At 38.0% G+C, this 12013-nt stretch overlaps 1 pseudogene; it reads right to left on the reverse strand.

Annotated features, from left to right (window-relative positions):
- LOC132025440 (peroxynitrite isomerase THAP4-like) overlaps positions 1-4305 on the reverse strand; it is an 86769-nt pseudogene extending 82464 nt beyond the window's left edge.
- Positions 4306-12013: the final 7708 nt, after the last annotated feature.

A 12013-nucleotide genomic window follows, 5' to 3' on the forward strand; every position in this document is an offset into this window, starting at 1 on the left:
AGGTATTTGTTATTTCCAACACATAATTCAGGAGCTAAATAGAAATTGGTGGAAGAAAAACTGAACAGAACCTTCAAAGCCCTCATGGGTTGGCTAAAGGGAAATTAAAGAGCAGATCCACTAAAGGAGAAGTAAATTTGCTGGATAAAATACAACATGTAAGCTAGCTTTGAATTTCAGATAAAAAACAATTTGTTTTAATATAAATATGTCTCATAATATTAAAAATTAAAAAATAATTGTAAAGTCTTTTTATTTTATTTATTTATTGTTTTATTCATTGTTATGAACTCTGGCAGTCCCAGAAAGAAGGACTATGCTAAACAACCAAGATTTTTAGCTAGGACTCCAGAAAATCTATGCTCTTGGAGTAGTAATGAAGTAAAAACAAGGCAGACCTCACAAGGAGCTTCAAATCAGCTCAAATGTTAAATCCATTAAATTAAATCCATTTGCCTTCCAGAAGGAGAAATAAATTCTTGCTGGAGAAAGTTAAACTCTTCTAGACCCTAAATTATCTCTATAATTTTCCATTATTTAATTAAATATTATGGAAATAACAGAGGTTAACAATTTAACCAAACAAAGAGACATGTATGTGCACACGCCTCCATGTGCAAGTGAAAGAGAAAGAGAGATTTATTATGAGGAATTGGCTCATGTGATTACAGAAGCTGAGACATCCCAAAATCCACCTTACAGCAAATTGGAGACCCAGGAAAGCCAGGGGTATAATTCTGTCCAAGTTTATACATAGTCCTGAGTACCAAGGGGGCTGATGGTTTAAATCCCATTTTGGGGGCACCTGGGTGACTCAGTCAGTCGAGCATCTGACTCTTGGTTTCAGCTCGAGTCATGATCTTGTGGTTGTGAGATAGAGTCCTGACTTGGGCTCCATGCTCAGCAATAAATCTGCCTGAAAGATTCTCTCTCTCTGCCCCTCCCCTTACTCTCCCTTCCCACGTCCCTTCTTTAAAAATAAATAAATAAATCTTAAAAAAAAATCCCCCAAATCTGAAGGCCAAAGAAGATTAAATGAGATGACCCAACTCAAACTGGTAGGTAGAAAAGCCAGGCAATTTCCTCCCACCATCCCTTTTTGTTCTATTCAGGCCCTCAGTGGATTAGATGATGCCCATGTACACACTGGGGACAGATTCAAATGCTAATCTCAACCACACACTTACAGACACACCCAGAAATAACATGTAATCTAGGCAGCCCATGGCCAGTCAGATTGACACATAAAATTAATATCACATATATGGACCATACCTACCAGTTCCACTCCTGGTTATATAACAGAGTGGTATATACATGTGCTCCAAAAGATGTATAAAAGTTACCTTTTATACAAGAGACAAATGTTGGAAATAACCCAACAATCTATCAACAGTAGACTGTATAAAGCATGGTGTGGGGGGTATATGTTGTGTGTACTAGCACAATGGTTATGCATTGGTTATGCAATAATATAGATATATCTCACAGATATACTTCTAATTCAGAGACCAGTCATAAAAGAATACAAACTGTCTGATTCATTTACATCATGTTCAAAAAAGACCAACTCTTCTCTGATGCTAGAAATCAACATATTGACTGCCTTTGAGAGGAGGGAGGGGTACTTATTAGAAGGAAGAATAAAGGAGGCTTCCAGAATCTTATTTCTCAATCTGTTTAATGAGTACACAGGCATTTTTATTGAGGGCCTGAATAACACAACATGTTATATATGTGTTCATACACATGTGGATGTAAAAAATTATATTTTTATAAAAGATGAAGTTTTAAAAATACAGCAGAGAACTGGAATATGGAAAGTAAATAAACATAAAAGCTAATGAAGAAAATAATAAATCCATTAGCATAAAGGACAATAAAAAATAATAATAGGGGCACGTGTGTGGCTCAGTTTGTTAAGAGTCCGACTCTTGATTCCAGCTCAGGTCATGGTCACAGAATCAACCCCGACGTTGGGCTCCATGCTGGGCATGGAGCCTGCTTAAGATTCTCTCTCCTTCTCCCTCTGCCCTTCCCCACCCTCCCTCTCAAAATAATAATAATAATAGTAAATGGCAGCTGAAATCAGGTCAAACCCTTGCTGTAAGTTCTAAGCTATATAGATGGCCTTAATAGGAGCACGAAGAGAGAGACCAATTTGGGGTGCATCAACCGGGTGCTGGGAATGGAGGTGGAAGGAACCTTTTCTGGGTATAGGCACTCAGACTCCTAGCAAAGGTGCACATTTACAAATAAAAACGAGTCTCTACAAAGAAGACCTGTAGCCATAAACTAAAGGTCTGGCAAGCCCAGCAGTCTGACCACAAACTTATCAGTCACAACCACAGACCAAGATAACATGGTTGAGTGTAGTTCTGCAAATATGAAGGACATGCAGGTATAACCACACGTCCATGGACAGTTTATTTGCAGCATCACCCCCTTCCTCTTGTGGTTAAGTGATAAGAATGGTTCAGAGAAGTTTCATGTTCTTTGGGAAAATCGATTATTCTATGGTTAAATCACATTTGTGCTGGAAGACCTTCCTCAGAATTGTATTTTCCTAGCCTTTCACAGTCTTTCTACAATACTGTTTATTTTTTCCTCTACTGTCTCTCCATATCTAGAAACTAGTTTTTTCCATCAATCAAGTTGACAAATTTTGTAAATGTTTAACTAGATGCTGGCCATGGATATCGTGCGTGCACTGAGTTAAGCAAAATGGCTTTTATTTAATTCAGTTTAACAGACATCAATAATATGCCTACCATATATTAGATAAAACTGAGTTTTAGATAGGGAGTTCTCTCTAAAGAATTTCTTTAATTTATTTACATTGCCACTCAGAGTCTTCCTGGGACTTCAATGTTTTTTGTATTTGTGTAGTTCTACCTGCTTCCACTTTTAATAAACCGACCTTTCACATCAGCACAGAGCCCATTTTAAGTGCAATAATCACAACAAAAGGCAATCTAAACCTTTAAAACTTCTGCTTCAAGCAGTTATATTTTTTATCATTTTAAAAAAAAGCAAACAGGTTAGGCTGCCATAACGTAGCAACAGGTCATCGATGCTCACAGAAGAAACAAGATCTGGGGCACTTGGGTGGCTCAGTTGGTTGGGCGACTGCCTTCGGCTCAGGTCATGATCCCAGAGTCCTGGGATCAAGTTCTGCATCGTGCTCCCTGCTCCATGGGGAGTCTGCTCCCTCTAACCTTCTCCTCTCTCATGCTCTCTCTCACTGTCTCTCTCTCAAATAAATAAATAAATAAATAATCTTTAAAAAGAAAAGAAAAGAAAAGAAACAAGATCTGTGGGCCACAGGCAAAGGACTCAACTACTCACGGCATAGCAGGAGGCAGGAGCATCAGCATAATTAGATTTCCCCCTTCGTACCAAGTCTCACAGAAGGGGCAGGAATGGGCCCAAATACATGGCTTCACACAGAGTGGTTTGCATTAAAGAAAAGGAGACTTAACCTTCTGTAATCGACAATATGTATACTTGTTGTTTGCTCTACAGAGATTTTTTTCATTTTCTTCTGTAGTAAGCATACCTGTTCATTGCTTTGGAAAAAATACTGTTTTTTCCAAAGAAAAGGCTGTTTTCTAGACAAACACTAGAAGGTAGAAGGTAGTTCTCAATAAGAGGGCAGGTAGTACCTCTGTCGTAAGACACGGAAACATGAGAGACCCGTGGAGAATGGTCTCCCAAACATACAGAAAAAAAATGAGTGGAAAAGTAACATTCTATAGATGTGGGCTGAAACTCCCTTCAATTCTCCAGATAATAATTAGAACTGGAAGATATACTCCATGGGTGAATAGAAGGGATTATTTTTGTTTTTGAGAGTTTGTGGTTTTCATTGGGTGACTCCATAAATAATATACACACCAAGCAATTCATGCATGAAATAGAACCTCCTCTGGGATGATGATAAAAGTTGGTGACAGTTTGGTTTGCTCTGTTACCACTTCTCACCATCCTTTCCCCTCTCCTCCACAAGAGGTGGTGGAGCAAACCACGCTAAACACCAGGTATCAACAGAGATTGTGGTGTGAGAGCAAATCAGCGTTTGCCAGAACAAAGCATATTTCCCCCAGGATATGAAGATAATATATCCTCACATATATTATATATACCTTTATATATATATAAAATATATATATATTATATATATTATAATATATATATAATAAGGGTGTGTGTGTGTGTGTGTATTTAACCCCAGAGGGGTTCCGCCCACGTGACCACGGTGTTTTCAAGCAGAAGTGTTTCATCCAGCTTGGCAGCAGCAGCCATCTTCCAGGACTGTGCAACCTCCAGCTCCAGCACCAAGCCATATTTTTATTTTTCCTCTCCACAGGCCTTCTGACTAAATCCTTGCAGAACTTCTTCATAGATCAATGGCCCAGATTAAGTCATTGATGTTAATCTCCATTTTAATTATGTTATTCACAGAAACATTAAGCTCTTTTCAGAGTGCAGCGGGCTCTTCTTTAAAAAAAAAAAAAAAATAGGATACCCCGGGTTATGTGAAAAGGCTATAAATGAGGCCAATTAGAGGCTGCTTGATCTGTTTCCTCTGGCACCAGGAGATCTGGCCTGAAGCTGCTTTTTTAAAAAAACCCTGCATTGCTCAGGGTGTTTTCTTCCATTTCCCAAAAAGCATTTTATGTCATGTAAAATGTGTTCTCCATTCACAGAAAATGTATTTAATTCACTGATATTCGAGTGTGTGTGTGTCAGAAAAAGAGAGACTGAACAAGGGAGACAGAGACTCAAAAGATAACTCAGAACAAAGAATAAAAATAAAAATAAATGTCCTAAGTGGGCTCTGAACCCACAAAAGGGACATTTGCAGTAGCACAGAACAGATTAGAGGTGAACTTAAAAGGATTCAGCTCAACCCCTTCATTCTACACTTGAAGAAATCAAGGGCCCAGCGCACAGAAGGAATAAAGGGCAAAGCTGGGAAGAGAATAGAATGAAGGACAGCCAGGTCAGTATGCTTCCCATTGTAGTGTAGGAAAAAGCAAAAGTCAGACAAGCGAGGTGTGGAACACTCAGTGTTATCAGTTACAAAAATGTTTGATTTTATTCCAAAAATATTAGTTCAGAGAGTCAGGACTCTGAATCCTGAGCTGTTATTACTCATGCCTCTGTCCCAGGGAACTCTGGGGATTGGAAGACTAGTCATCTGGGGAAGCAAATATTTATTTGCAAGTGAGCCAATATTACAGACTGTCACAATATGGCTTTTTGGTGAAAGCTGAGTTGGAGTACGTGACTCAGACATGAGCCGAAGTAGGGCTCTTACATTCTTCTAAAAGTCAGCCTTTTTAAGTATGCCAACAAGGCCCAGGCTAATATGGAATGAAGAGCCAGGAACCCAAGAACAGGAATCCTCTTGGATTCTGTATTTGGAACAGAGAGAAAGGGAGAGAGCAGCCTGGGTGGGTCTCCCTTGAAGAGCAGAGGAAGAGAGGGTCACACGCAAGTACTAACCACCGAACCACAGTGACCCACACACCCCAGCCAATTACATAGTCTCCAGTCCGTGTTCCCAGCTCTGCCTGGTTTAATTGTTGATTAGCTCTCCCTTGGGAGAAACCGGTAAGGCATGGGCAGAAGAGAGGCAGCAGAGCTGAGAGGATGAGAAGGTTCTCTTCCCGAGAGCTGCTAGAGTAGCAGATCACATGTGAAATACGATTCCAAGGACAGGGCCAAGCATCATCTTAATTTAAAGAGGTAATCCCGAATACACTAGATTACCAGGAAGCGGTAACACCATCAGCACCCTCATTATTCACAAACATAAGAATATGGTGTGATTAGAACCAAACTCTTAATTACATTGTCTGAGTTAATGATAAGGTGCTCCTTTAAAAACTACTTTAAATTATTTTAAACTACATCAGCCTGATGATTAAAGAATCCAGCCAAGGCAGAAAATATAAAACCTAAATTTAAAAAAAAAAAAAAATCCCTGGAAAAAAGAATGTCCTCAACTTGCCCCAGAAATCTATCTCAAGGTTTCTATTCTAACAGTGAAAAAGACAGAGATAGAGCCGGTTGAAGGGCCATTAGAGTAGACAGATGGTAAGACCCCAAGTTCCAGGCCTTGAGCTCAGCATTTTTCCCTTGATACGTCAGGACCTCTGAAAGCTGGAGTAAAAGCACAGGCATTTTTCATTGTTCAAATCATCGGTGTTAAGGTCTGCTGCAAATACGCAGGCTCTGGTCTTCTCAGAGGCAAAAAAACAAATTAATGATCAACCGGTCACAGATATGACCTTTAGTTTATGAGCTTGTCACTACATTTCAAAACAGCTCTCCTTCAACATGGTCCTCAGAGCTTTCTTTGCTACCATTTCAAAAGAAGGGTCCCTTAACCAAACAAATGTTAAATGAGCACATTCAGGAGCTATGAAATCCCACAGCTACTGGAAAGTCATTAAAAACGCTTTCCAAAATGCTCTAAATTCCAGTACCCCTGTTAAGGAGACATCTGCCTGCCATCCTAACAGTGCTTTCAGTAAAAGTCCTCCACCACCCTCCATTCAGTACAAGTTGAAATCAAAATCAAACCGTTTCTCCTTTTCCCTCTTGAACTGTGGAGGACAAACATAAAAGATGGACCCCCACCTGAATAAAGAGTGGTATTACAATTTGAAGTGAGCTGTCAAGACGTATAGATGTTTCGGTCTGTTCATCTAAGCAACAGCTGTTGCCACAGCTTGCCTTCTCAAGGGTTTGCTGAGCCATCAGCCTGGGCTGGAGATGACATGGTCCCCAGCTGAGTATCTCACGGATATCGAATACTCATTTTTTAGATAGAATTTTCTTAAATGTCAATTATTTGAAATGGGGAGTAGCTACTCCTCAGACACCAGTAGGAGAGACGGCGATCCTCAAACTGCAGTAACAAACTCTCAACATTAGGAATTGGTCTGAAAAGACAGATGTTTCCTTCCCTGATTGCTTATCAACCCACGAGCCTCCAGGAATAATCTAGAAGCTGGGACTCTCCTGTGGTTTAATCTGTTGTTGTTGGCATTCCCCTACCTTACGTTAAGATGAATCATTGAGGTTCACTGAGATTTTTGAGATCCATTGTCTGAGTTGGAATCTCACCACAAGGCAGAGACAATACAATTTTTTTTTTCTTTTATATATTAAGATGTTCTGGCCTACAGAGATCAAATGCCCCTAATCTTCCAGACACTAGTAGCAGAGTTAGAGCTCAAACTCAAGATGGTCCAAATCCAATTTAGTGCTTGTTTGAACCACCACATTGCGTCACCCAACCTCTCTAAAGTACCTGCAGCCTGGTCATGGCCTCAAGAAGCCATGGGTAAAGTAACTGGCACCCTCTCCTTCTGCCCTCTGCCTTGGCTGGTGACGGCCAGGTGACATCAACATACAAACCTGGGGACAGGGGGTGGTCATAAGCCTCTAGAGCCAAACTTTCAAGTCTGAATCCCGGCTTTTTCAAGTGTTAGTTATGTAATTTGAGACCTAATAATCACTCTACTCTATGCCTTAGTTTCTTCTTTTGTAGTATGGAAATAAAAATCATATCAATCTCACAGGTCTTTGGAAGGAGTTAAACAAAGTAAGCCCACAAAAAAGCATTTACAACATTGACCTCTATAAAGTAAGTAATTAATACATGTTAGCTATCATTTTCCCTAATTCTTAAGTTGAGATGCACATGGTACCAGGTTAGTCCAAGAGGAGTGGGCTCGGGTACCTCTGTCATCCCAGAATTCCTCTCCCTTACAAACTGTCTCTCCTAGGACCCCTTTACACACCTCCCCATCATTAAACTACTTATCTTAACTGTATTTTACTTTCCTGCCACTCAGATTCTCATAGTTGGACTTCAATGGCTCAGAGTCCACAGAACAGATGGTAACTTCATAATTTAACTCCTATCTATGGAATAGCAGGTGTTCATTAACTTAACTTTCCCAGATACCATGTTTGCATTTTGACAGCAGTCCTCTGAAGGCACAATAGCCAAGCTATTAGCTCACACACTTCCCACAGAGCATGATTCATCTGAGTCCACCACAAACCTGAATCAGAACCTCTAGGGGCGGATTCTGGTTTGGGTTTTTTGTTTTGTTTTGTTTTTAACAAGTGTGTTGAGATTTAATTCACTACTGCTCTATTCACCATTTCTAAGTATACAATTCAGTGGTGTTGATTCTCAGAATTGTGCCATGATCACAGTAGTCTTTCATCATCCCCAGAAGAAATCCCCTATCCATTGGTAGTCCCTCCACATGTTCTCTTCCTTTCAGGGCAGCAACCACTGATCTCTTTTTGCCTCTATAAAGGTATCTAGTTCTCAACATTTCATGCAAGTGGGTATGTATAATACATGACTCTTTGTAACTAGCCTCTTTCACTTAATACAAGGCTTTAAAGATTTAACCATGTTATCTCATGTATTAATACTTTATTCCTTTTTATTGCTAAATAATATTCCTTATATGACTCTACACTACCTTTCATTTATCCATTACTCAGTAGATGAACATTTAGGGTTAGCAGTCTCTTCTTTTTCTAGATTCTTGAGGTGGAGAGTTAAGTTACTGACTTGAGAACTTAATTCTTTTTTAATATAGGCATCTGCAGCTACAGATGTGCTCTAAGTAATGTTTTAACTGCATCTAATAAATTTTGGTACGAGTTTTCATTCATCACGAAGTAGTTTTTAATTGCCATTATGACTTCTTCTTTGACCCATTGATTATTTAGGAATGTGTTGTTCAAATTCCATACACTTGCAAATTTTCCAAATTTCCTTCTGTTACTGTTTCTAATTTCATTCCATTGTGGTTGGAAAACATTTTTTGGATGATTTCGATGGCTTAAGGTCTGAAGGGAAATGAACATGATTTTCCTGGCAATGTAACACCTACAAATAATAATTTTTAAATGAACAAAATGTATTGAAATGTTTGACAAAGGTAAATAAATATGATGGGCTTATTCATGAGGCAAAAGGATCTTTTACTGCAATTGTTACACAAAGGAAATACAAAGAGACCCAAACCAGAATTTGTGCTTTCTTTCTGTCAAAACTGCAGGTTTTTGTGCCCAGATAGCAGAGGTTCTTTTATTACTAAAATATTCTGCTATCCTCTGTGTTTTCAACATATCCTTGCATCATTTTTATAAAATTTCCTACTAATTACTGTAATTTATTTTTTAAATATATTTCCTAGAGTTATTTCTTGCTTTCAAATCCTTGTTACTTATGGTCAAACCTTGACTCCTCTAAAAATCCTTATGGATTTTGCTACTATCTAATTCAGACCCCAAATTCAAATTAAAACAAAAAGCACAGTTTCTTCTTTTTTTTTTTAGCACAAAATGTCTTTGATTTTCCTAAATGACTATTAGTAGAACAAACCATTCATTATCTTCATTTTATAAAAACAACACAAAAGAATAATTAGGTTTGCCCCATCTCTCCAAATTTTACTTATCTCAACACTATTGTGAGACTTTTTTATTTATGAAATTTAGGATCAAAAATAATTTGAAAAATTAAGAATTCAGCCTTCCTAGTTTAACTCTAAGTAAACTGTGGTAAAGCATGTTTCAATGATTGCGTACTATTCAGACATAAAAAACTCATACTCATATTCAAGACTCATGAAGTATTGTGTATAAAAAGATTTGTCTTCCAGTAAATTACTCTTCTCAGTAAAAGCCAACCATAATCCTAATACTAAAAAAAAAAAAAAAAAAAAAAAAACCACTAAACTAAAGGTCTAAAAGTTTTGTTAATGTTCTCAGTTTTTATAACATCCTTATTCTCCAAAAAGTCATTGAGAACAAACTAATTGCATGCTGTAACTCAGCAAAGAGTCTCACTCTCCTCTGTTCACATAGCTATGATATGATATGTTATGATAAATTAGCCAGTGCTATTTGGTCCTATCATCCATACATACCAACTGCCCTCCCAAGAAACCATCTAATTATTTTCTACATGATTTTTGAGCAAAAGATTGGGTATTTTGAAAACAACATGGGAGAACACGCTTGCTGGAGATGACGTAGCAAGGGATTGATCCTTGCATAAATTCCTCTGGGCAAAAACATGATCTTTTCTCCAACTCTAAAAATGATGAAGATGACACTATTCGAAGCCATAAGGTGAAATTCTCAGAGAATCTCCAGGAGTAAAGAGTTTACAGATTTTAAGACCTAGTAAACTGCTAGCTCTAAATTTTCAGAACAAGGGATTACTACCAGAGGGAAACTACTTCTGCCCAAGACCACTGAAATAAGATGCCCCCTGCTGAATGGTGGAAGCCATTAACTACAATGCACTTCTTTGCATTTTTTTCTTTTTGTCTTTTTAACCATTTCTCTCCATTCTGCTGGTTTAAATTCTAAGCTCTTATTTAACAACTCTGCTCTGTAATCACGTACTGCTAACACCATACATAATTGATAATCTCATATTACATATTAACATTAACATATTTGTTAATCACAAATACATATTAACATTAACATATTTTGATAATCACAAAATATAGGATTAAGGCATAAGCACCATAGCACCATGGTTCAATAGGTCAAGATTACCTAAAGGCTTTCTCTATCCTTCAGTGTAGGCTGATTATTTGAGTTTTCTATATCTGAGTTTCTTTCCACTTGCTCTGTCAATTACTGATAGAAAAGTATTGACATTTCTAATTACAGTTGTTTATTTATCTACTTCTCCCTTCAAATTTTTTCCTCGTGTATATAGATGCTTTTGTTTTAGGTACAAGTGAACTTAAGATTATTCTGTCTTCTTGGTAAAGTGTCATTATAAAATGTCTTTTATCCCTGGTAATATTTATATTTACTGTTCTAAAGTTGGCTATATCTGATATTAATATTGTCACTTCTACTTTCTTATAAATAGTATTCGTAGGGCATACCTTTTCTCACCTTTTTATTTTTAGTCAATGTCTTTATATTTAAAGTATGTCTTATAGATACCATTTATCTGGGTTGTGTTTATTATCCAATCTGACAGTCTTCCTTTTACTTGAGGTATTTAGCCAATTTACATTTTAATGTGATTATCATTTTTTTGAGTATAAATCTATCTGGGATAACTAATTTGATATGTCAACTTTGGTTAGGCCATGATGGCCAGATATCTGGTCTAGAAATCAGTCTAGTATATGTACTGTACATGAATCTAGATGTCTCTGTGAAGGTATTTTTTAAATGAGATCAGCATTTAAATCTGTACATTTTGAGTAAAGCAGAAATCTCTCTATAATGTGAATAGGCCTCACCCAATCAATTGAAGGGGTAGGAGAAAAAACCTGAAGTCTCCTGAAGAAGAGGGAATTCTGCCCCCAAACTGCCTTTGGACTCAAGCTACATTAGCAACTCTGAGTCTTTAGACTGCCAGCCTGCTCTGCACCTTTTGGACTTATCAGCCCCCATAATCACGTGAGTCAGTTCCTTAAAATGAAGCATCTTTCTCCTCTATTTGTTCCATGTCTTCTTTGTGTCTTCTTTACTCTTTTATTTTTTTAATTTTTAAAATTAGTTGCATATTTTTTATTATACTGTTGGGTCCGTGGTCAAAGGAGGAAGACTGATACAAAGCGAAGGTCAAGCAAAGCTTTATTTTGCACCTAGCACTGAGAATCAAACTGACCGGCCAGGGCCGTCTCTTGCAAAGAGGTGACCCCTCCCTGGTTTACAGACTAACTTTTATAGAGCAAAGGCCATATGGTTGGACCTGGCCACACACAGGTGGCCAATGAGATTTAACACACAGAGAAAGCTGCACAGTCATGCTAGGTGGCCAACTGAATTACAATTCACCCCATAGTAGTTATTTTAACTAGCCTATCACCTTGGTGAGAATTGGCACCCAAAAGGTGGGGCCCACACTCCTTGTTAGCTAGGGAGACAGTATTCGAGCTTTACTGATTGGACGGACGTCTCTACCTGACCCGACTTATCC

The sequence above is a fragment of the Mustela nigripes genome, chromosome 1, assembly GCF_022355385.1.
Source record: "Mustela nigripes isolate SB6536 chromosome 1, MUSNIG.SB6536, whole genome shotgun sequence".
Classification (NCBI taxonomy): Eukaryota; Metazoa; Chordata; class Mammalia; order Carnivora; family Mustelidae; genus Mustela; species Mustela nigripes.